The sequence below is a fragment of the Carettochelys insculpta genome, chromosome 8 (genome assembly GCF_033958435.1).
Source record: "Carettochelys insculpta isolate YL-2023 chromosome 8, ASM3395843v1, whole genome shotgun sequence".
NCBI classification, from domain to species: Eukaryota; Metazoa; Chordata; order Testudines; family Carettochelyidae; genus Carettochelys; species Carettochelys insculpta.
In genome coordinates this window covers 49,777,525-49,802,286 of record NC_134144.1, presented here as the reverse complement: position 1 = coordinate 49,802,286, position 24,762 = coordinate 49,777,525, and the positions used below count along the sequence as shown (strand labels likewise).

The window sequence follows — 24,762 nt, the reverse complement described above, 5'->3', positions numbered from 1 at the left end:
TACCTGGTAAATATACCAACCACAATGTATCTCCCGTATTTCCTGTGTTAATCAAATAAGTCAAATATCATGCAGTAAATGTTGTTTTGTTAAAGTCACTCACTTTGTATTGACAGTATAAAGAGAAAATATTTGCAGATGAAAAATGCTCCACAGAGGAAGCTTTTTACAGTGCAAAACAAGTAGTGTTACTTGTCCTAGAAAACCCAGAAGCTATGCTAAATACTCTTAAAAACCATCTAGTTGCACATTATTTATTAACTATGTCTATAGCCGCACACAGAGAGAGAGAGAGCTGTCTTTTATCACCCTGAGTGATTTGAACTCTGGAATTCCAGGCTGTACCAAATATACTAGCTCTATGGAACAAAAGAGAAGCCATGATAATGGGAAACCCTGCAATAATTTACCTGAAGTACAATATATTAGGAAATGTCAAGTTTTAATATGCATGCACTATGTCTAGATTACAGGTATCTTCTGACAAAACTTCTGAGGACAGATCATGGCCAAATGCGAAGCGGATCTTGTCTGGTCTGGCGACAGCTAGTGGTCAGACTGCCCAGCTGTTCTCTTGTTAAAATAGCTAATTGGAAGTAAAGCAGATAAGGCTGGATGGTGTCCCAGAAGCCCTGTCAGTCAACAGAGTGCCACTGGAACATTGACTGGCTTTCTGTTGACAGAGGCATTCTGCCTCGTGGGGAGCGGGATAAGACTGTCGACAAAAGTGCTGCATTCTGTCGATTTACTGTAGAAAGAGCACCTTGGGAATGTGAACACTCCATGGGCCTTGTTGGCAAAATGCCAGCTTGACTGACAAAACCCTCTAGTGTGGATATAGTCATGGAGTGTGTCTGCCTTTTACTTTTAGAAAATGAGTGCTTAGGAGTCTTACTTACGTGAGTACTTGATTCATTCTTAGAGCATCTGACAGACATTTGCTAACAAGTAAAAAATGTACAGTGCAAATTGTTATAGGACCTGTATGTTTGACAGAAACATTAATATACAATAAATAAACTTCAGTGAATTGAGGTGAAAATACTGTTCAAAAGAATAAAAAAGTCATCTGGTTAAGAGAAATGGAAAGCCATTCTGCCTGTATTGCAATAATTCAACACAACTATTTGAGGGAAAGTTGGAGCAAATAGAAAGAATTGATTAAAAACAAATCACTGTAATAGTTTTTACAACTTGGTTTGAATTCAAACTTAACCTGTAACTCTTTTACACTTAATACTCTTGAGCGTTATAATAAAGGGCACCTTGTACTGTCAGCAGCTCTGTTTACATTTTAATAAAAAACAGTAACTAAAAACTAGTGAAGTATTGCATTCTCTTTTGTCTCTAAGTATAAGAAATTCCAAATTTTTGCTAAACTTCACAAATTGTTCTTGAACTTTGATTCAGGAAGCCAGGCAGTAGCAGACTGAGTTACACATCATTACACTTGCAAAACCAACTTCATTAATTAACTCACTGGTGGTAGGCTATAATTAATTAGAAGTATTCAAAGCTGTCAGCTTTTTTGATTTTGCAGTTTAAACAGTCAGTCAATTTTCCAAGAGACTTTTTTTTCAGTTTTCCAGTGTAATAAGAAGGATGATTGCAGCAGCTTTGTAATGCTTTTTCTAGAATGAAGGCCGGGTGGGAGAAGGTAAGTGTTATGGAAGGTGGGACCTCACTAGAGGGGAACATTCCACCAATGAACAGCATGCCTGGTCTGCGTTCCATTATTAACTAGAAACAAGCTCCTGCATAATCTAAAAGTAATTATACCTTTGCTTAATTTTCAAGTCTGGACAGACATATTGTTTTACCCTGAAACTAGAGATATGGCTAAGCAGAAAATTTGGATCTAGGATCATATCTATACCTCATTAACCTGCAGAGTCGACAGCTGTATGGGGATCGTTTATTCCATTTCAGCTTGTAATTGAAAGCATGCAAACCCCAGGATTTCATTTGAGGAGGAGATAATAAATTCTGTTGGTTTTCAGTTCAGTTTTTGTTTTAATCCCAAACTTGCATTAAACTCAGAAGTGGTGAAGGTATGTAAACTGGGATTAAGAAAAGATTCTTGAAAATGGAAACCACCTATTTTTCACAATTCTAACTTGAATAAGGCTTTTACATTACTTCTACTATAATTTGGTGTGCACCCTAAAAAATTAACCATTATCAGCAGGATTTTTAGAGGCTGCCTTTGTTTGCAGAGCATTTGCAATTGCTGGCTTTACTGATTCAATCAAGAATTCCAGCCCGAAGCAGAGGCAATGAGGGAGAAGCATAAGAAATTGTACTAAACCTAATGCTTAACATCAAATTGTCCCAGTGGAATTTTGTGAGTTGTGTGCTCACACTTGTGTAGAAGATTTGACCCTTGTATTGGAAGTGAACAGACCAATATTTATTTTTTCCATTTGCTGTTATGGCATACAGGTCAGCAACCGAGACACTTCAGAATAGGAGATATTTTTGTGTTCACGTACCATTCAGCAGTATAGACAATTCATTTTGTTCCTACACTGCCAAAAGCAATCTGTTATGTTGGAAAGATAAATTGTGCTGAACAATGCTTCACTGAAATAGTTGTAAGCTAGCAAGCCTGAAAAACAAGCAGCATGATTTGCCATTTGTTATGTTCAGCTTTTTGGGTTGTACTCTTGGACGGTGTAAAACAAGATTTGTGTGATAAAAGAATTTAGACTAGTTGAGCTGAACAAATCCTTCTGGGCAGGAAATTGGGGAAATCAGGCCCAAAGATACAGCAAAGTTTTTGAAAAAAACAATTCTTCATTCTATTGATCGTTAGTGTTTATGTTCACAGCATGCACTAGGACAAATTAGATACATATAATTAGATTTGTTGAAAAGTTGCAATGTGTAATCAATTTTATTTCTGAGACGTCAGAATGAAGCCATACAGGAACTTGAAAACAGAAAACAGGCTGCTCCCTAGAATACAGACACAAATGCAACTTGCCCCCATCTTATTGTAAGATGGCTTTCAGCAGAACTGACTGTAGATCACACGGCATAGAGGCTGCCTCCTAACTTCTAAGAAAAAAATGGAAAAACCCCAATGGAAATCCAACACAGTCCCCAACACATCAGTTAGCATATAAAGAATTAAAAATCACTTTACTTCTGTCCACTAATATTCAGGGGAAACCTTTTAACACTTGTCAAACATTATAAAAACACACAAATACTGCTTCTCCTTTCCATATCACTTGTCTTTATTGCAAGGTGGATGGGATCTGTGCCTTGTTTGCAAGCCTCTTATTAAAAAGCAAATACTGTCATGTATACTGTCAACTGTCATAAATATTGAGGAGGAATGAAGAAAAGCACTGATAGCTTTCATCAATTCCAGCCTGTCATCTTTTACCCTTTGGCAAATACTGAGAGTGGAAAGGTTCAAATGAAAAGGGTCTTTAGTGGACGCTGTAAACTGAAAACTTCATGGTGGAAATTGGTTCACATCTATTTTTTCCCATAGCTTTCACATTTATTTCTCAGCTCCATAGTAGCCTGCCTACTACATTAAATTCTTTCATATCCGGCAGCCCCAGGACTGGGAGCTTGCTGGATATTCAAATATTCTGGATAATAGAGAGGTATACCTAGCAATGCATAACACTAAAGAAAAAACAAGATTACATATGAAGAAACAAACAAAAATGCATGCAGAGTACTTTATTTACCAACAACAGTAGTACTGTACACTGTAAACTTATACTGTATTTGCTCTATTTATTTGTATTTACTTTCACTATACAGTAGACCCCCGGCTTATGGGGGAGTTGCTTTCTTGCACAGCCCTGCATTAAGTCAAATTTCACGCAACACGGGGGGAGCCAGGAAACTCCTGTCTCCTGTGAGTGGCGGACAGCCAAGAGGCAGGCTCTGGGCTGCCTGCCACTCACAGGACAGGGGAAACTGACTAGCGCTGATGCACTGGTCAGTTTCCCCACTCCTCTCTGTGGTGGCAGCCTGACTCTTGGCTCTGCCACTCCGCTCCTCTCAGGAGATTACTGAAGAAGTAAGAGGAGAATTTCTGGGATAGCGGAGAAGAAAGTTGGGGCAGTCACTTGAGCTCATGATGAATGTGGATGAGGGGAGAGAGTATTTTTCAGTCAGCTCCTAGAACCGGTGTCTGTGTGAGAAATCTGTGAGAGTTCAGACTGGTACATTATCTGGTAGGTATAATGGTGATACTATAAATAGTTTTGTGTTTGAAATTAGTTTGTCACTGTAACATTACATGTGATGTACTCTGCTAAATTATAATAATACGTAAACATCTAGGGCTTTCAATTTTAAATAAAAAACCTTAATGTGAATTAGCTACTTGGTGTCTTTAGCAAACCTCTCAGAAAACACAAGCACCCTTGCTGCAATTTAAGACCATCACATTTTGTCCTAGCCTCAGAGGTTGAGGAAAACAGTTTTCTCCCTCCTGCTCTTAACAATCATTTATGTATTTGAAAACAGTGATCATGTTTCCTCTCAGCCTTCTCTTCTCCAGACTAAACAGAATTAATTTTTTCAGCCCCTCCAACGACCTCTGTTCGCACAGGGCATGTTTTCTAGACCTCTCGTCATTGTGTCTTCTCTGGACTTCCTCCAGTTTGTCCACATCTTTCCTGAAATGTGGCACCCAGAACTGGACGCAATACTCCAGCTGAGATCTAGTTACATGGAGCAGCGCAGAAGAATTACTCCTCATGTCTTGCTCGCAACACTTCTGCTAATACAGACCAGAATGTGTAATTTTTTTTTGTTTGGCAACAATGTTTAACAGTTGACTCAGATTTAATTATGAACCACTGTGATCCATGTCTGCAGTACTCCTTCCTAGTTGGTCATTTCCCATTTTGACTGTGTGTATGCAACTAGTTGTTGTTTTCTCAGTGGAATACTCTGCATTTATGCTTATTGAATTTCATCCTGTGTTTGTGAGTGTGCTTGTGCTGCTAGACAGGCAAAACAGCTTACCTGATTCTTGCTTCATCAGTCAAAGGGGGAAACCACATGCCATCGTGCTGCTACTTCTTCCATCCCCATTTGTTCAGGGAGTTGTCTTGGTTCTGGCCTTGTCATGCCAGTCTACAAATCTGACCTGGCACTGCGGGCAGGAAAGTTATCTGTGGCTGGTAAGGGCTGAGACTTGTTGATTTCTCTGTTGATATCTAGTGTGTACCCAAGACAGAAATTGTCACTGACTCATAGTTCATCCCCCAAGTTCCTGTTGAGTTCAGCTGTGTACTGCTTCACATACAGGATTAGAGAAACTAGCTCGTTCCAGCTCTAAGCAAAAACATTGTGCTAGAAAGAAACCCAATATAGGCTTTGTTTCGTGACCAGGGCTGTATGAGCAACTTTGTGTATAAGGGCAGCACTTCTTTGTAACTAAATTTGCTGAAGATAAGTTAATGGCAGGTTCTGTAAACTTAAAACAAATTAGATGGACCCTGAGCTGTGGTTTATGGCTACTGCAATGCAGTTGTGAATTCAAGGATACAAAATTACAGAGCAGGGACCTACAGGCACCCATAAATTGTCAGTGTGGTCAGTCATAGTACAGTAGAAGGGAATACAAAAATCTACAATCGTAAAACAGTAACTGTCCTCCTTCAAATGTGAGGCAAAGATCACACTGGAAAAATGTTAATGACATCTCAAAAAGTAAAAAAAAATAAGTCTCAAAATGTAACTGTAAATGGGGACTCATCATTGAAAGGGTGTATTTCTAGAGGCATCCATCAGGTATTAATTCTTGGCCCTATATTTTTAGCGTGTTAATCAGCAAACCAGAGGAAATTGTGAAACCATCACAGATTAAGTATGCCGATGATACAAAGATGGTCAGTGATGACGAGGACAAGTCACTGATACAGAGCCATCTGGCTCACTGTAGCCATGTCTACACGTGCACGCAACTTCGAAGTAGCGGCACTAACTTCGAAATAGCGCCCGTCACGGCTACACGCGTCGGGCGCTATTTCGAAGTTAACTTCGACGTTAGGCGGCGAGACGTCGAAGCCGCTAACCCCATGAGGGGATAGGAATAGCGCCCTACTTCAACGTTCAACGTCGAAGTAGGGACCGTGTAGTCGTTGCGCATCCCGCATCTTCGAAATAGTGGGGTCCGCAATGGCAGCCATCAGCTGAGGGATTGAGAGACGCTGTCTCTCCAGCCCCTGCGGGGCTCTATGGTCACCGTGGGCAGCAGCCCTTAGCCCAGGGCTTCTGGCTGCTGCTGCGGCAGCTGGGGATCCATGCTGCAGGCACAGGGTCTGCAACCAGTTGTCGGCTCTGTGTATCTTGTGTTGTTTAGTGCATCTGTGTCTGGGAGGGGCCCTTTAAGGGAGCGGCTTGCTGTTGAGTCCGCCCTGTGACCCTGTCTGCAGCTGTGCCTGGCACCCTTATTTCGATGTGTGCTACTTTGGCGTGTAGACGTTCCCTCGCAGCGCCTATTTCGATGTTGTGCTGCGCAACGTCGAAGTTGAACATCGACGTTGCCAGCCCTGGAGGACGTGTAGACGTTATTCATCGAAATAAGCTATTTCGATGTTGGCTTCACGTGTAGACGTAGCCTATGTAAGCCAGATGCAAGCAAACAGCATGTGTTTTAATATGGCCAAATGCAAATATATATGTCCAGGAGAAAAGAATGTAGACCATACTTACAAGGTAGGGATCTCTATCATGGGGGGGAAGTGACTCTGAGGGGAAAAAAAAGTGGAGAAGTTGTAGATAATCAGCTAAATGTGAACTCCGTTGCTACACTATGGCCAATAAGTCTACAGTAATCCGTTGGTACAGAACCAAGGGACCCTGGAGTAGGAGCAGAGGGTTTATTTTACCTCTGTATTTTCACTGATGCATCCACTGCTGGAATACTGTTTCCAGTCCTGTTGTCCACAATCCAAGAAGGATGGTGTGGTATTGGAGATGGCTCAAAGAAGAGCCACAAAAATCGCTTAAGGATAAGGGAATATGCCTTATGTGATAAGCTCAATCGTTTGAGTTCTTTGAGTCTAACAAAGAGACAGGGGTGATTTGATTATATTCTGTACACACCGACGTAGGGAACAAACCTTTGTTATGGGCCCTTCAGTCTATCAGAGAAAGGCGTAAAATGATCTAATGGCTAGAAGCTGAGATTAGACAAATTCATAATGGAAATCAAATTTTAACAGTGTAATTAGTATAACAATGGTGGATTTCTCATCACCAGCAGTTCTAAAAGATAGGCCGCAGGAATTATTGTGAGGCAATCTTGTGACCCGTGTTGTTCAGGAGGGTTACACTAGATAAACACAATGATCTCATCTGGCTTTGGAATTGATGACAATTCCACTCAGTACTGCCCTGTTAATAAATAGCAAGCAGTCCTGTAGCACCTTAAAGAATAACAAATGTATTTATTTGTTCATGAGCTTTCATGGCTAAGACCCACTCCGTTGCTTTACACCAGAGAAGTGGAGAAATAGTCCCTCTAGTGTTTGTTCTGTTGTTGCAGACATCTTGAGGGTCCCTGTTGTGTTTCAGGGAGGTGTGCTAAAGCAGGAAGTTACAAAGGAACATTCCCCTGTGAGAGCCAGAGACTGACACACATAATACCAGGGCAGGATACTGGGTTTTTCCTTCTCATCCTTCCCATGTACAATGGAAGTTAACTCTTTCCTGCCTAGTTCTTTGTTCAAAAATTGCAAAGTAAATTATGGGGCAGAAACATTTTGAAAGATGATCTTGCATGCTTGCTTTGCACAGGAGTCAGGCACAGTTTAGTTTCATCTGAAGTGTTACATCTTTTTCCCTCTGTTAGAAGGATAACCTCTAACCAGTGTTCTTCTAAAATTGATCTTTGGAGAAATAGGTGATGAGACCAGTTACTCTTACTGAGCTAATGGTAGGGGATTGCAAAGAAAGGTTAGGAATGTGGCTGTTAAAGTTTGCAGAATGAAACACGTGGAAGAAAGTATGCTTACGCGTTATAAAAGTGGAGCTACTATTGGGTGAACAGTTTTTTGTTTGGAAACTCTTGTGCTTTCACTGAAAAGTTCTGGCAAGAAAAAACACCCTCCTTCAAAATCTAAGTTTAGCACTCATTCAAAGCAGAAGTTGGCATCATGGAGTGTTTTCATTAACATGTATGCTTCTCTCAACTGGTTTCGATTTGGAAGGTATTAGCTGTAAGGGCGGAAGAATAGAAAGGGTCAGGTAGAGAGAATCAATATTTTTGGTGTGTGATTGTCATCAACTTTCTGCTGGTGGGAAAGAAAACAAAGTGTCATGAAATGGGATCAATGAGCAGGTGTAGATAAGTGGAGGCTGATAGCAAGGGGTTTGCCCTACGCATCAGTCATGCTGGGTTGCTAGAGTGAGAGAAGCATTTTCTTCAGCTCTAAGATCAAGATGGGAAATTACTGAAATCTCAGTTGAGAGATGCAACTGAGAGTGAAGCTTGTGAGAAATACTGTTTATGAATAATGAGAGAAAGCTGTCAAGCTATATCTTCTGACTCAAGGCCTTAAAATTTATTTTTAGCTGGTTATACAATTGTACACAAAAAGATTATTTGTTTTGCATTGCTATGGCTAAAGAATATTTGTCACTATAAGCCTTTAGATAAAAGTTGAAGATAGCATTTTAACTCGAGATAAACAAAAATGTCTTGTGCAAGTTCTCAGTTTTCATTACCTAGAATGATTTTTTTTTTACAAGATGGGATATAGATGCATAATCGTAGCTTTACATCTAGATATATGTTGTTGGGTGCAATTTATACTAGAAACAGATTTCTTCCAGAAACATAAAAAGCATTAAAAATGAAGCAGCTGTACTCTGGAGTTTTAAGCTATATTTAAAAAACTGCAATAACTTGGCACTGCCATTTTCAATTTAGTATTACACATGAAGAGCCAGATCCTCATGTGGTCTGGCATCAGTTGAGCCATGCTGATTTAAGATCCAGTCCTTTGGGTTTTTTGGACCACTAGCTGTCCACCCTTCTCCTCCCTCCAAGAATATATACCTGACAAGACTGTTTTACCATTTGTGGAACATGCAGTCTTGAACAGTATCAATATATGAATTAGGCTGTGTCTACACTATCAGATAAATTCAATTATATGAAATTCAATTTGGTAACACTGTGTTTTATAAATTCGATTTTGAGTATCCTCACTTCCACACAAAGTCCTCACAAAGTTGAATTAGTGCTGCCACACTGAATGGCCCAAACATCAACTGTTGCAGCAGTGCATTGTGAGAACCTGTCCCACAGTTCCCTCAGCCCCACATTCTGTGCCCTCTCCTGGGGCCTTGCTGCACCTCTGCTGCTGGCAGTGCTGGTTTCTGGGTCCCCGCAGCTTGCAGGAGTTGGGAAACTGACCAGTGCTGCTGTGCCTGGCTCACAGAAGCCAGGTACACAATTGCCAGTCAGTTTCCCAGCTCCCTGCCACCTGCTGCACACAGCACTGGTTAGTTTCCCATCTCCCGCGAGTGGCAGTGAGCCAGGAGCCAGGTGCAGGAGCGCCGATCATCGTCTGGAGGCTAGTGAATTTGAGTCAAAGACATGGCACTTCCATACTAGCCTTCATTCGAACTTCGAAATTCCAACTTAACACTACACCCAGCCGGTTTCAATGATATTATGATATCGATATTAGTGCTCCCTAAATCTAGGTAATGGTATTTACAGTGAAGACAGTCTCTTGGTATAAATGAGCTGACTGCCTTAAATTCAAATGTATCTGGTAGTGTAGACGTCACCTTACACTGGGTAAGAACGGGCCTGCCAATGGGAGAGGGTCAGACACACAGTTTTGGTGGTGATCTGATTCTCTGTGGGAAAATGTTAAAATCATAAAAGTGGAAAATAACAAAACTAACAGTATAATTTATGAGCGCTTTTAGCAAAAAAGTCATAGTCATTGAGTATTTTAAGTGCTAAGTCAACTTTAGTATGTAATACTATTTTATCCTTTTACAGAGTACTCTCATGTTAAAATAGTTCGATGAGGCATTGAAAGAAGAATAAGCTTGCAAATCTTGTAGTTCAGGCAATGCAGTAGACAAATGAAGAATTCAGAAGTGTTCAAATATTTTCAGTGGTAGCAGGAAAAACGTGCGTGTGTGTGTGTATCAATTTGAAGAAAAGGTGGATAAATCCTTTCCTTCTGATTTTCCACAAGAAAAGTAAGATCTTACTGCTACGTGGCAAACATCATGTTATTCTTTGAGGGATGGTCCCTATTGAATCCCTCTGAGGGTATATGGATGCACGCCTTGTGTTTGGAGCCAGAGAATTTGAAAGTAGTGCTGTCCATTGGTCCATGTGTGCACCTTTTCTTTGCCTCATGGTTTTGACCAAAGTGATAAAAGGCAGGATAGACTGTCTGTGCTTTCAGTTCCTTCTCACTGCTGCATGGTCCAAGCTGGAGCCCTTACTGTCCTCTCATCTCTCTGGCACGTTTTTGAAAAAACAGTTTTAAAGTTCTATATATTTTCTTATTATTTTTTGTTTTAGTTTATAGTAATAGTTTTAGGAGATAAGAGTATTTGACAATTCTGTTTACTTTTGGGGCTCCCTCACTTTTTTCCCTGATCCAACAGCAATGCCTGGATACTGATTATGCCAAAGACACCTGGATTCAAGATCTGCACCTTCTTCCTATGTTCCTTCTTAGTAAGTGATAAGCACCATTGCTGCCTTTCCTGCTTGGGGAGAAACCCACGTTTCTTCCAGGTGCAGGATCTGTCGGTCCTTCCCAAGCCCAACCCGACAAGGTTGGGTGCTCTGCCTCCAGAAGCACCTGATGCAGATTGCTGTGAGGCTGCAGTCGGGTTCATCCTGGTGAATCCTTCCAGTGGAGCGGCCTTAGAACTCCAGGACTGTGATCTGGCTGCAGAGATCACATCTTGTTCTGATAGTGTCTGTTATAGATCCTGTGCTGTGGCCTAGACAGATGAGGAAGTGGTGTGCATAAGCATGGCAGTAAGCCTTCCTCTAGGGCCTGCAAAGGATCATGTGCCTTCTAAGACTTCCAGCCACAGACAAGTGGTGCGTTTCGAGGCTCATAAGCAGGACAAGAAACCATGCAGACTGATGGATCTGCTGGTACTGTGTGCTGAGCCTCGTATGCCCTCTGTGTTGCTTACCCCACCCCCTTAAGTCATCAGTTATGGGCTAGTTCTTCACTCAGGTTCTAGTTCAGGCTATGAAGTGTGCATTGCTGACAACAGGGAGGTTGGAGAGTGCACCAGCATGACACAAACTCTTTGACCTTGGGGAACTGTTACCTCTATGCCTTCCTTTACTGTCTGCACCTGAGGAGGTATGATCTCTAACCCCCAACTTACTTCAGTTTGAATCCTACTTCCACCCATTCCCCTATGGTGTATATGGCAATGATACCACCATTGGAACTGGGATCTGAGTTCTTGTCATCAGAGGATTTGGCTGAAGCTATGGGGTCCCCATTTCTAAGAATACCCTAATGGAGCACCAGCTTCATGGCAATACCCTCGCTAGGAGAGAAGCTGCTTGTATATTCTATGAGGCCCTCCTCAGCATTCTCCAGAACCATTTCGTTGGCTGTATTGGGAGTCCTAGTCTCACTATTGTCCTTTGGTCCCTCCTTGTTCAGCAAGAGGGTTACCCCTTCCCTGCTTTGACAACCACCAAGTAAGCATTCAGAGCTGGTTTTGGAGGAGTGGCTCAGTTTGATATCAATGAGACAGGAATGATTCCTATCCAGATGCTGCTGTGACCTTTTCCGCCCACTTTCCTCCAGATGAATGTTACAAGTTCCAGGAACTACTACACAGGATGACCGCTGGCTTTCCTGTTGCACTAGACTAGAGGAAGTAAAAGACAAACAGTGTCAGCTACTGGACAGCCTTCATGCCTTCGTAGGGATGATGCCATTCTTCAGCCGGCTCAAACTGTTTGGCATACCCCAGTCACTTGCACATCTACCCCTATGGATGCAGAAGGGGGTCTGCATTTCTCTTCTTTCACACCTTACCCAATTCCCTCATGATCCAAGTGGCAACAGATTGGGCCAGGCCACAGCAACCATGATCCAGCCTGTCAGACTGTGATGGTAAGTGACTGAATTGTCCGGTCACAAGGTCATCTTGTTGGCTAGCCTCCAATTTCAGATCTCAATCTGTCACACCAAATATGACTTTCCCAACTACAGTAAATTGGAGGACGCTACTGACAAACTTCCCCAGCAGGACTGAACCGTTTCCTGGCTATCCTGGAAGAAGGCAAACTGGTTGTGAGAATGATGCTTCAGTTTGCTGTGGATAGAGTGGATCCCTTCTTGCACACTGGTGCTATGGCAGTTGTCATGTGAGGGGAATCATGGCTGCATTCATTCGGCTGCATTACTTGGGGGGTACAAAATACCATAGCAGACTTCTATTTAGATGTGTCTGACCTTTTTAACTAGAAGACTGACTATTCCTTCCAGGGCTTCAAATATTCCAGTGCCACACTATGGTGATTGGGTATCCATATACCTGCACCCAAGTCACAATTCCACTGGATGCCATGTGCACAAAGTTCATGACTCCCTAGTTCTTCCACCAATGACCTTACAAGCCACCTCACAAGCAACAGTAGCCCCAGCAATCCCATCTCTCAGCCTTCACAGCTTTCAGCACCACATGTTCAGTCCTCTCAGTAATATTTCTGAAGGCAGCTAGAGAGTCACCAACCATCTTGCCTCCTGCTGTGCACCTGACCCTTTGAGGGCCATCTAGCATTCTTTTTACCAGCCTGGAGTGTCACAACACTGGACAAGGGGGTCCTGGATGCCACTGGACATGACTATACAAACTTGTTCACAATGCTAGACCATCCACAGCCCCCACCTACATCCTCCATCCCCAGAATGACTGAAGCCTCATTCGGCATGGCTGGCTTCCAATCCACCATTCCATCCTCTTCCTCATATCCTCTAAATTAGGTACTGCTTGTTAATCACTCTCAAGCTACGTCTACACGTGTATGCTACATCGAAATAGCTTATTTCGATGTAGCGAAATCGAAATAAGCTATTTCGATGAACAGCGTCTACACATCCTCCAGGGCTGGTGCCGTCGATGTTGGGCAGCACTACTTCGAAGTAGGCGCTGCAGGGGAGCGTCTACACACCAAAGCGGCCCACATCGAAATAAGGGTGCCAGGAACAGCTGCAGACAGGGTCACAGGGCAGACTAGCACTTCCAGGGCAACAGCTAGCCGCTCCCTTAAAGGGCCCCTCCCAGACACATGCAGCCCGCACAGCATGCGGTCTGCAGAGCCACAGGCACGCACACCCCGTCGAGGCAGTATGGACCCCCCAGCAGCAGCAGCAGCAGCCAGAGGTCCACCCACCCGCCCCTGCAGGAGCAGTGCTTGCCCTGCTCAACGCTATGCAGGAGGCAGCTCACCACCTTCTATTCGCAGAAGAGGAGCTGCCCCTGGGGAGGAGGAAGCAGCCCCAGACCTTGCTGCCCTCTGACCCCCCCCCCCACCGCACACACCGCCGGCTGTGGAGCTACCCCACGAGCACAGACTGGTGGGAGCGGCTGGTGCTTGGCGAGTGGGACAACGAGCGCTGGCTCCAGAACTTCTGCATGAGCCGGCAGACATTCCTGGAGCTCTGCCAGTGGCTCACCCCCGCACTGAGGCACCAGGACACCTCCATGCGTCGTGTCCTCACGGTCGAGAAATGGGTCAGCATCGCTGTCTGGAAGCTGGCCGCTCCAGACAGCTACCGATCCGTGAGGCAGCAGTTTGGCATGGGCAAGGCCACCGTCGGGGCTGTCCTCATGGAGGTAAGAGGACCTGGGGGAGGGAGCCCTGGGGTGGAGGGCAGCCCTGGGGGAGGGCAGCCCTGGGGTGGAGGGCCAGACACACCCAGCACACCCCTCACTGGTGCTCTCCCATGTCCTTCCCCTGCAGGTCGGCTGCTCCATCAACGCCCTGCTCCTCCACAGGCTCATGCAGCTTGGGGACCTGGATGCCGCCATTGCGGGGTTTGCCACCCTGGGCTTCCCAAATTGCTTTGGGGCTCTGGATGGGACCCATATCCCCAACCGTGCTCCAGAGCACAGCAGAGGACGCTTCCTGAGCAGGAAGGGCTACTATTCGATGGTCCTCCAGGCCTTGGTGGACAGCCGGGGCCGCTTCCTGGACATTTATGTTGAGTGGCCTGGCAGCACCCACGACGCCTGGGTGTTCAGGAATTCGGGCCTGTGCCGCCAGCTGGAGGCGGGGACCTACATCCCCCAGCGGAAGATCCCTGTGGGGGACACCAGCATGCCCCTCTGCGTCGTCACAGATGCGGCATACCCCCTCTGGCCCTGACTCATGCACCCTTACACGGGCCATCTCTCAGCCAGCCAGGAGCACTTCAACACGCACCTGAACCATGCGCGCCAGGTGGTCGAGCGCACTTTTGGCCGCCTCAAAGGGCGATGGACGTGTCTCCTCACCCGATTGGATGCAGGCCCCACCAACATCCCCCAGGTTGTGGGCGCGTGCAGCGCACTCCACAACCTAGTTGAGAGCAAGGGGGAGGCATTCTTCCAGGGCTGGGCTGTGGAGGCTGGCAGGGCCGACGTGCAGCCACCCGCTGCCCCCAGTTGCCAGGTGGACCCCGAGGGGATCTGGGTCTGGGAGGCCCTGCGGGCCCATTTCGACCAGGCCGCGGGGTGAATGCTGGCAGGCCACCCACTGCACGCCTCCATCCTCCACAACACTCCCTGCCCCCCCGCCCACACCACAGAGCACCCAAGAGCACCCCCCCCCCAACTTTTCTTGAAAATAAAAATGGATGTGTTGTTTTTGAAACCAAAAAACAGTGAATTCTCTTATTAATAATATATATATATATATATATATAGAGAGAGAGAGAGAGAGAGAGAGAGAGAGAGAGAACAAAAGGGGGGAACTATTTACATGGGGGGGGCAGATACCATAAAAGAACAGGGGTCCAACACAAACTATATACAAATAATGGGGGATATGTACAAAAGGGGTGGGAGGGCCACGTCCTCGGCCCCACACCCCTCTACTGTCCAGCGCCCGGGGTTGGAGGGCGCGACCCTTGCCTTGGCTTGAGCCCTGGCCAAGGCTGGGTGGGGGCCGGGCGAACCGGCAGATACGGCCGGCAGGTGTCTGCAGGCCCCAGGTCTCCCTCGGCGGAAGGCCCCAGGGTGGTGGACAGCGGTTGGAGCGGTGGGTGGAGTGGCAGACAGAGTGGCGGGCAGCATGGCATGGGGGGCCAGGTATTCCGCTATGCGCTCGAATGTGTGCATGAAGGCCCCCCATGCCTCCTGGTGCCAGGCCAGCGCTCACTCCTGGAGCTCCAGCTGCTGCTCCTCCACCTGCAAGCGCTGCTCCAACACCTCCAGCTGACGCCGGAGGGTCGTGAGCAGCTGGGGGGTCCGTCGCCGTCCTCTGGTGGCTCCTTGTCTGTCGGCCTCATCCTGGGGCTGGTAGGTGCTCCGCCGAGGGGCTGGCCTGCTGGGATGGCCCCAGTGGGCTCTCCAGGACCACTGAGACCTCGCCGGCACTCTCTGGGCCCTCCAATGGTGCAGCTGCGGAACACGGGGGAAGAAGAGTGGAGACAGCTGTTAGTGTGGGCCCCGACCCATGGCCCTTGTCCCCCCACCCCCCTGCTGCTGGTTCCCCATCCCCGTCCCCGGGAGATGCTGCTGCTGATGGGTGGTCCCCCCACCGGGGTACCCTAGGTTCCGCTCCCCCCCATCCCCAGGGGTGGGGCATGGCGCTGTTCTGCTGGGGGGCAGGGGCTGATGCACTCTTCTGAGGGACATGCCACTGCTGTCCTTGGGGCCATGGTCATCTGGGCATGTGGAGGGCCCTGGTCATGTCTGTTGTCCCCGCCCCTTAGCCCTGGGGGTGTGCACTGGGGGGGGTACATACCTGACGGTCCGCTCCCACAGTCGGGGGACACCCTCTGGGTGGACACCCTCTGGGTGGACGCCCTGCTGGAGCTCCGGGATGGGAGGGCGATGTGGAGCCCCCCATCGCTGGAGGAGGATTCCCCCTCCTCCTCCGGCATCCCAGGGGTGGGCTCCTGGGGGGGGGCCCTGGGGTGCGGGGCTTGCCTCCAGGGCGGACTCCGTCTCCGGGGCCTGCTGGGGCTCGTCGGCCGAGGTGTCAAGAGTGGCCGGCGAGGAGGAGGTGTACCAGGGGCCCAGGATGGACCTGGGCTCCCTGAAAAAGGTGCAAGTGGCGGGGGTGGCCCCAGATCGGCTGGCCGCATCCCGGGCTCGGGCGTAACCCTGCCGCAGCTCCTTTACCTTACTCCTGACGTGGTCAGGAGTGCAGGCAGGGTGACCCCGGGCAGTCAGGCCCTCGGCCAGCTGAGCGAACGCATCCTCGTTCCGCCTCTTGCTCCCCATTACCTGGAGCACCTCCTCGCCCCAGAGCCCCAGCAGGTCCCGGATCTCAGCCTCCGTCCAGGAGGGGCCCCGCTGCCTTTTCCCAGGCTGGCTGGCTGGCTGCCTGGGAGCCCTGGGTCCCCTTGGGGGGGCATGCCCTAGGGGTGCCTGGGGGGCTGGCGAGTGGCCATCGCTGTGGGGGTGGTGGACTGGGGCTGCAGAGGGGCATGCAGGCTGGCCGTGTGGCAGTGCTGCTGCCTGCACGCGCTCTCAGCTTCCTGCACAGGAACGCAGGGGGCGGGGAGCTTTAAGGGGCTGCTGCACGCGGCGACCATAGAGCTCAGGGGCTGGAGAGAGCGTCTCTCAACCCCTTAGCTGATGGCTGCCATGGCGGACCCCGCTCTTTTGATGTTGCGGGACGCAGATCGGCTACACGTGCCCTACTTCGACGTTCAACGTCGAAGTAGGGCGCTAGTCCCATCCCCTGATAGCGACTTCGACGTCTCACCGCCTTACGTCGATTTCAACTTCGAAGTAGCACTTGCCACGTGTAGACGTGGGAGGCGCTATTTTGAATTTGGCGCGGCTACTTTGAAGTAGCCGGCACGTGTAGGTGCGGCTTCAGTGAGTACAATAAGGAGCATCATTTGAAGAAGAGGAGGAGAAGGAAGTTACTTATCTGTAATTGAAGGTACTTAGAGATGTGTGGTCCCTACCTGTATTCCACTTTCCACCCTCCTTCCCCTTTGCTGCTCGTCTGTTTGATTTGCAATTAAAAAGGAACTGGTGGCACAGTCAGTCTGCCTTGTGCCTTATCACTTCAGTCAAAACTGAGAGGAAAAAAAGGGATTATGTGCAAACCAATGGGCATAACTCTTTTCAAATTCTCTAAGTCCAGATGCTTGGCATGCATGCGTAAACCCACAGTGAAACACCAATAGGCACCACACATCTCCAGTTACAGGTAGGTATACTCCTCTTCCTGATTATTATAAGCTCCCTTTTGCAGTTCTGTAATGTTAGGAGATAAGTCATACCATAGTTCTGCTTAATAGCTATTCTAGGTCCAGAATTGAATTGCTTGCCTATCTATGCCTTTGCGCTGCTGAAACTCAACATTTGCAGTGTGGAGGAGGAAACATTCCTGAAATAGGTCCTGTTTTGAAAAAGAGGGAGGGAAAGAAAGAAATAAGAAAGAAAGAAAAAGGCTATTCAAGGGTGCAATTTAAGAATAATTTTCATGGACACAGATGAATGGGCAGAGAGCATGTTAGCCAGTGCAAGATAAATCTTCACATTGAATGGACATCATGTTTTCTCATGGGCAGGGTTGCCAGTTTTGGCTGGACATATTTCTAGAGGTTTCACCACATGACAATCTTAATTAAAGATTAATCTTTAAATCCTGTGGACTCTAGAACAATCCTGGAGGGCTAGCAACCCTGGTCATGGGGTCTGTGTGTATAAAAAAATAAGCCTCAGTCCAGGAAATGCTTTAGTGGGAATACGCGGATATTATTCACATCCACAAGGTTTGCAAGAGTGGGAACACAATGTGTGCATTGGATTGTCAGTATTCCAGTGCCCATGTGTGTCTGTTGCCCTTTGTGACAGGTGACTATGGTGTTAGTGGCAACCTTTCTTCCCCCACAGCCTATTTTGTGAGCCACTCTGCTGCCCATGTGCTTTTCCACCTTGGCCAGGGAAGGATGTTAGGTGGAAAGGGCCTGCCTGCGTGCTAGATTCTTGGTATGTAGAGTTAGAGTCTTCAGCCCCAGGAGGGGATGCTGGCTCCTGAGTAGTGCTTCTCAAGGCTCACTGCAGAGAGACAGAGAGTGTGTGTGTCCGTCCTGGAGAAGAATGGGAGTCCTGGGGAAAGAAAGAGAATAGCTTTGGGTGAAGGAAGGAGATCCTCTGGCCTTACGGCTGGAGTGTCTTGAGAAGAAGGCCCAGCCTGTGCACAGATGAGTTCTCCCCTTCTGTATTTATAGTCCCTAAAATTTTCCATTTACCTCTGGCTGTGGTGGGGGAATCTTTAATTTGTAGAAAGCTGGCACAGGTGTAATCGCAGTTCTATGTGCTATCAGGTGCATTGATAAAGCTCGCTAGCTTCGTAGATCTTTCTTTATATAAAGGCAAATGTTTCCCAATTTGCCAATACAAACTAAAGGAAATGCATATGAGGAATGCAAATCTCTCACCTGCTGTGTGTTGAAATGGTACAGTACTCCACCTCTGCAGAACAGGCATGAAACAAAAGGCCTCTAGCCCAGGTCTCAGAAGAACAGTTAGAGTCAAGATTGTTTTGATTAAAATTGGTCTGACTAGGTAAAAGTGATTAATTTGTGGTCTTTGAAGAGCATAGCATGAGCTATTTAATGAAAGAATGAAAGGAAAGTTGTTTTTGTTAGGGACAAGAAAAACAACTGAGCAGGTGCAGTGCAATCAAAATGTCCAAAGCACCAGGTAGGACTTTAGGGTATAATTAAGCATTTAGCTCTTATGGTTTTGAAGCAAATATTCAAAACTGATCCAAGTTTAAACATAGGACATTCTGCCTGCTGAATGGATACAGGGGTTGATATAAAGGCAACTTTGAGTCACCCCATCCTGGGACCTGCTGGAGGGCAGTTTGCCCTGGCACAAGTTAGAGCAGCTTCAGGGGGATGTAATTTTAGGAGTGCACAAGTGGCCATTGAAGTCCTCACTCCTTATATGTCCCTGGCATGCCATGGTATGTGCAGTAGAGAGGGTAAAGGGGATGCTATATGTGAATGATCTCTACTGCTGCAGAATCCCATCCTGCCCATTAAGAGCAGCTTAATTCCCTTTGTGCAACCTGAGTGGCATACCTGCTATATTGTGTGAGTGGGACTGACCTCTGTATTTGTAAAAACAGACACGATGGAGAAGAGCTGTCTGTTTAAATGGATTCTCATTAGAGTTAATTGATCTCCCCTCCTCGGTGTTCTAAATGCACGCAATGGAGTTCTCATTCAAGAGCTAGGGGAAAGAACCAAGTTTTAACCTCAGTGTTTTAAGGGGAAGTTCATCTTTATAGAAAATGTGTTTTGACAGGTGTTTACTTGCAAGACCTTTCATACACTTGTGATTTTTCATTTGTCCTGGGGCGGTGGTATGGCTCTAATAATGAATGATTGCATAGCAATGTTTGATTTCTTCTTATGTGCAATGCGTTGAAATCTGGGGGGGAAAACTTGAAGTTTAATGTAGGTTGAGAACATTTTTTACCTTTATCAGTGAAGCGAAGAAGGAGCTCATCATTTTTCTCATTAGCTCTCTCACAAGAAAGGAACTGAAAAACTTCCATCTCTCAACATGGATAATATGTTACGCTAGTAGCAAGAGCTGACGTGGAGAAATCAGCCATATGATTTATAACGTACTGGTTTTGAAAAGAACACAAGTGGTGCTTCTGCCATGGGACTTTCTGCAGGCACTGATTTAAACTAAAAGCAAATAATAGCAAACACATAGAGAACTTATGGGGGATCTTTGCTCTCTCAGCTCTCAACAAGTGTTGATGCAAACCATTTCTTCTAGGAAGGATTAAATGAGGACAAAGTAAGCCAGATGGCCTACTGGAACGTTGGTGTTACAAGGTATTTTTTTTTTCTTTTTGTTCGTCAAGGGCCAGATTTCTTGGTCATCTTACAGTGACAGTTGAGATTGCAGAGAGAAAAAATCACTCCCTCGCTGCAAACTTGGCTTAATCTAATTCTTGACCCTCCCCCGCCCCTCTACTCTCTGATTTGCTCACCTCCTTAATATTTTTCTGATTTGTCAACCTTGATTACTATTTTTGGTTCTCTGTGCCTTAAATATTGAGTCTGTTGTGGTATGTCTATGGTCTGAAGAAGTGGGTCTGTCCCACGAAAGCTCACATAATAAATTATTTTGTTAGTCTTTAAAGTGCTACTTTACTGCTTTTTTTTTGATAGTATATAGACTAGCACAGCTTTCGCTCTGTTACTTCCCACCCACCAGTGTTCCCTGTAAGCTGAGCACTTGGGCAGTCACTCAGAGATTCAGGTGCTACCCAGCTCTTCAGCAGAGCTCCCACGGCTGCCTGCAACTAGCAGCATGTTGTTTTTTTTTTGTTTTTTTTGTTTTTGTGGTGCGCATGCCTTGATGGCCATAACAAAATGTATTACTTTTATTCAAAGAATTTAACATGGTGGGAAAAACACTTCAACAGCCTAACACTTTGACATTTAATTTCAGAAAGGGGAACACTGAGAGATAAAAAAGCATCTTTTAAAACATGGAACTTAAATCCCAGGGAGGAAAATAGAAAGGAGCATAAACTCTGTCAAACATAAAAACTTAATAAGAAAAGCCAAAAAGAACAACTAGTCAAACTCAAAAAGTAATAGAAAGTACTTGAAAAGTAACAGCAAAGTGGTTTTTAAGTACATCAGAAATAGGAAGCCTGCTGAATAACTAATGGTGCCACTGGATGATTGAGATGCTAAGGGAGCACTCAAATGATAGGGACATTATGGAGAAACTAAATGAATTCTTTGCTTCTGTCTTCACTGCTGAGGATATTTGGGAGATTCCCAAACTGGAGCCATTCTTTTTAGGTGACAAATCTGAAGAATTTTCCAAAATGAAGGTGTCTTCAGAGGAGTTTTTGGAACAAATTGATAAACTTAAGATTAAAGTATTACCAGCACCAGATGGCATTCACCCACGAGTTCTGAAAGAACTCAAACATGAAATTGCAGAACTTTTAACTGTGGCTTGTAACTTAACCTTTAAATCAGCTTCTATATCTCATGACTAGAATATAGCTTATATGATCCCAATATTTTTAAAGGGCTCTAGAAGTGATCCTGGCAATTACAAACTGGTAAGTCTAATGTCAGTATTATGCAAATTAGTTGAAACTGTAGTAAAGAATAAAATTGTCAGACACATAGATGAACATAATTTGTTGGGGAAAAGTTAAAATAGCTTCTGTAAAGGGAATTCATGTTTTACTAATCAACTAAAGTTCTTTGTGGGGGTCATTAAGCATATGGACAGGGGAGATCCAGTGAATATAGTGTACTTAGATTTCAAAAAAGCCTTTGACAAAGTCCCTCATGAAAGGCTCTTCAGTAAAGTAAGTCATCATGGGATAAGATGGAAGGTCATTCCATGGATCGATAACTGGTTAAAAGACAGGAAACAAAGGGTAGGAATAAATGGTCAGTTTTCAAAATGGAGAGAGATAACTAGTGGTGTCCCCCAAGAGCCAATCCTATTCAACCTATTTATAAATGATCTGAACAAAGGCGTAAACAGTGATGTGGCAAAATTTGCAGATACTACTCAGCTGGTCAAGATAGGTAAGAAAAAAACAGATGGTGAAGAGCTTCCAAAAGATCTCACAAAACTAAGTGATTGGGCAACAAAATGGTAAATGAAATGTAATGCTGATAAATGTAAAGTAATGCTCATGGGAAAAAAATACACTAAACATATGAAATGATGGGAATTAATTTAGCTATAACCAGTCAAAAGAGAGATTTTGGAGTGATTGTGAATAGTTCTCTGAAAACATCTACTCAATGTGAAGCAGCAAACAAAAAAGCAAACGGAATGGTAGGAATCATTTAAAACAGGAGAGAGAATAAGACAGAGAATATTGCCTCTATAAAACTCTGGTACATTCACATCTTGACTACTGCATACAGACGTGGTAGCCTCATATCAAAAACGATATATTGGCACTGGAAAAGGTTCAGAGAAGGGTCTCAAAAATTATTAGGAGTTTGGAATGGGTGTCATGTGAAGAAAGATTAAAAACATAAGAACATAAGAACATAAGAATGGCCATACTGGGTCAGACCAAAGGTCCATCAAGCCCAGCATCCCATCTGCCGATGGTGGCCAATGCCAGGTGCCCCAGAGAAGGAGAACAGAAGACAATGATCAAGTGATTTATCTCCTGCCATCCATCTCCTGCCCTTGTTATGAAGGCTAGGGCACCATACTTTATCCCTGGCTAATAGCCATTTATGGACCTAACCTGCAAAAATTTATCAAGCTCTTTTTTAAACCCTAATAGAGTCCTGGCCTTCACAGCCTCCTCGGGCAAGGAGTTCCACAGGTTGACTGTGCGCTGTGTGAAGAAAAATTTCCTTTTATTAGTTTTGAACCTACTACCCATCAATTTCATTTGGTGTCCCCTAGTTCTTGTATTATGGGAAAAGGTAAATAATTTTTCTATATTCACTTTCTCCACACCATTCATGATTTTATATACCTCTATCATATCGCCCCTCAATCGCCTTTTTTCCAAACTGAAAAGTCCCAGTCTCTCTAGCCTCTCCCCATATGGGACCCTTTCCAAGCCCCTAATCATCTTAGTCGCCCTTTTCTGAACCTTTTCTAATGCCAATATATCTTTTTTGAGGTGAGGAGACCACATCTGCACGCAGTACTCGAGATGTGGGCGTACCATAGTTTTATATAGGGGAAGTATGATATCTTTTGTCTTATTATCGATCCCTTTTTTAATAATTCCTAACATCCTATTTGCCTTACTAACTGCCGCTGCACACTGCATGGATGTCTTCAGAGAACTATCCACTATAACTCCAAGATCCCTTTCCTGATCTGTCGTAGCTAAATTTGACCCCATCATGTAGTACGTGTAATTTGGGTTATTTTTTCCAACATGCATTACCTTACACTTACCCACATTAAATTTCATTTGCCATTTTGCTGCCCAATCACTCAGTTTGCTGAGATCTTTTTGTAGTTCTTCACAATCCCTTTTGCTTTTGACTGTCCTGAACAACTTGGTGTCATCTGCAAACTTTGCCACCTCACTGCTTACCTCATTTTCTAGATCATTGATGAACAAGTTGAACAGGATCGGTCCCAGGACTGAGCCCTGGGGAACACCACTAGTTACCCCCCTCCATTGTGAAAATTTACCATTTATTCCAACCCTTTGTTTTCTGTCTTTTAACCAATTCCCGATCCATGAAAGGACCTTTCCTCCTATCCCATGACCACCTAATTTACATAAAAGCCTTTGGTGTGGGACCGTGTCAAAGGCTTTCTGGAAATCTAGGTATATTATGTCCACTGGGTGCCCCTTGTCCGCATGTTTATTAACCCCTTCAAAGAATTCTAATAGATTAGACAGACACGACTTCCCTCTGCAGAAACCATGCTGACTTTTGCCCAACAATTCGTGCTCTTCTATGTGCCTTGCAATTTTACTCTTTACTAGTGTTTCTACTAATTTGCCTGGTACTGATGTTAAACTTATCGGTCTATAATTGCCAGGATCTCCTCTAGAGCCTTTTTTAAATATTGGTGTTATATTGGCCGTCTTCCAGTCATTTGGTACCAAAGTGGATTTAAAGGATAGGTTACAAACCACTGTTAATAACTCCGCAATTTCACATTTGAGTTCTTTCAGAACCCTTGGGTGAATGCCGTCTGGTCCTGGAGACTTGTTACTATTCAGCTTATCAATTAATTCCAAAACCTCCTCTAATGTCACTTCAATCTGAGTGAGTTCCTCAGATTTGTTGCCTAAAAAGGCTGGCTCAGATTTAGGAACCTCTGTAACATCTTCAGCCGTGAAGACTGAAGCAAAGAAATCATTTAATCGCTCCGCAATGGCACTGTCTTCCTTGATCGCTCCTTTTATATCTTTATCATCCAAGGGCCCCACTGCTTTTTTAGCAGGCTTCCTGCTTCTAATGTATTTAAAAAACATTTTACTATTGTTTTTTGAATTTTTGGCTAGCTGTTCCTCAAACTGTTTTTTGGCTTTTCTTACTACATTATGACAGTTAATTTGGGAGTGTTTATGTTCCTTTCTATTTTCCTCACTAGGATTTGACTTCCACTTTTTAAAAGCTGCCCTTTTCTCTCTCACTGCCTTTTTAACATGGCTGTTTAGCCATGGTGGTTCTTTGTTAGGTCTCTTACTGTGTTTTTTTATTTGGGGTATACATTTAAGTTGGGTCTCTAGTATGGTGTCTTTAAACAGTTTCCATGCAGCTTCCAGGGATTTTAGTTTAATTACTCTACCTTTTAGTTTCTGTTTAACTAGCTTCCTCATTTTAGTGTAATTCCCCTTTTTGAAATTAAATGCCAGAGTGTTTGACCGCTGCGGTGTTCTTCCCAACACAGGAATATTAAAAGTTATTATATTGTGGTCACTATTTCCAAGCGGTCCAGTAACAGTTACCTCTTGGACCAGATCCTGCGTTCCAGTCAAGACTAGATCGAGAATCGACTCTCCCCTTGTGGGTTCCTGTACTAGCTGCTCCAAGAAGCAGTCATTTAAGGCATCAAGAA

The 24,762-nt window shown here is 45.1% G+C and overlaps 1 protein-coding gene across 2 annotated transcripts in view; it reads left to right on the top strand.

Moving 5' to 3' along the window:
• LYPD6B (LY6/PLAUR domain containing 6B) overlaps positions 1-24,762 on the top strand; it is a 97,283-nt gene that overhangs the window by 57,983 nt on the left and 14,538 nt on the right. Inside the window, exon 2 of one of the 2 annotated variants that reach the window (XM_075001521.1) lies at positions 19,990-20,048. The exons of the other annotated variant lie outside the window; for it this stretch is intronic. The gene's annotated coding sequence lies outside the window, so the exon portion shown is untranslated. The remainder of the gene's footprint in view (positions 1-19,989; positions 20,049-24,762) is intronic. 2 annotated transcript variants of the gene reach the window in all.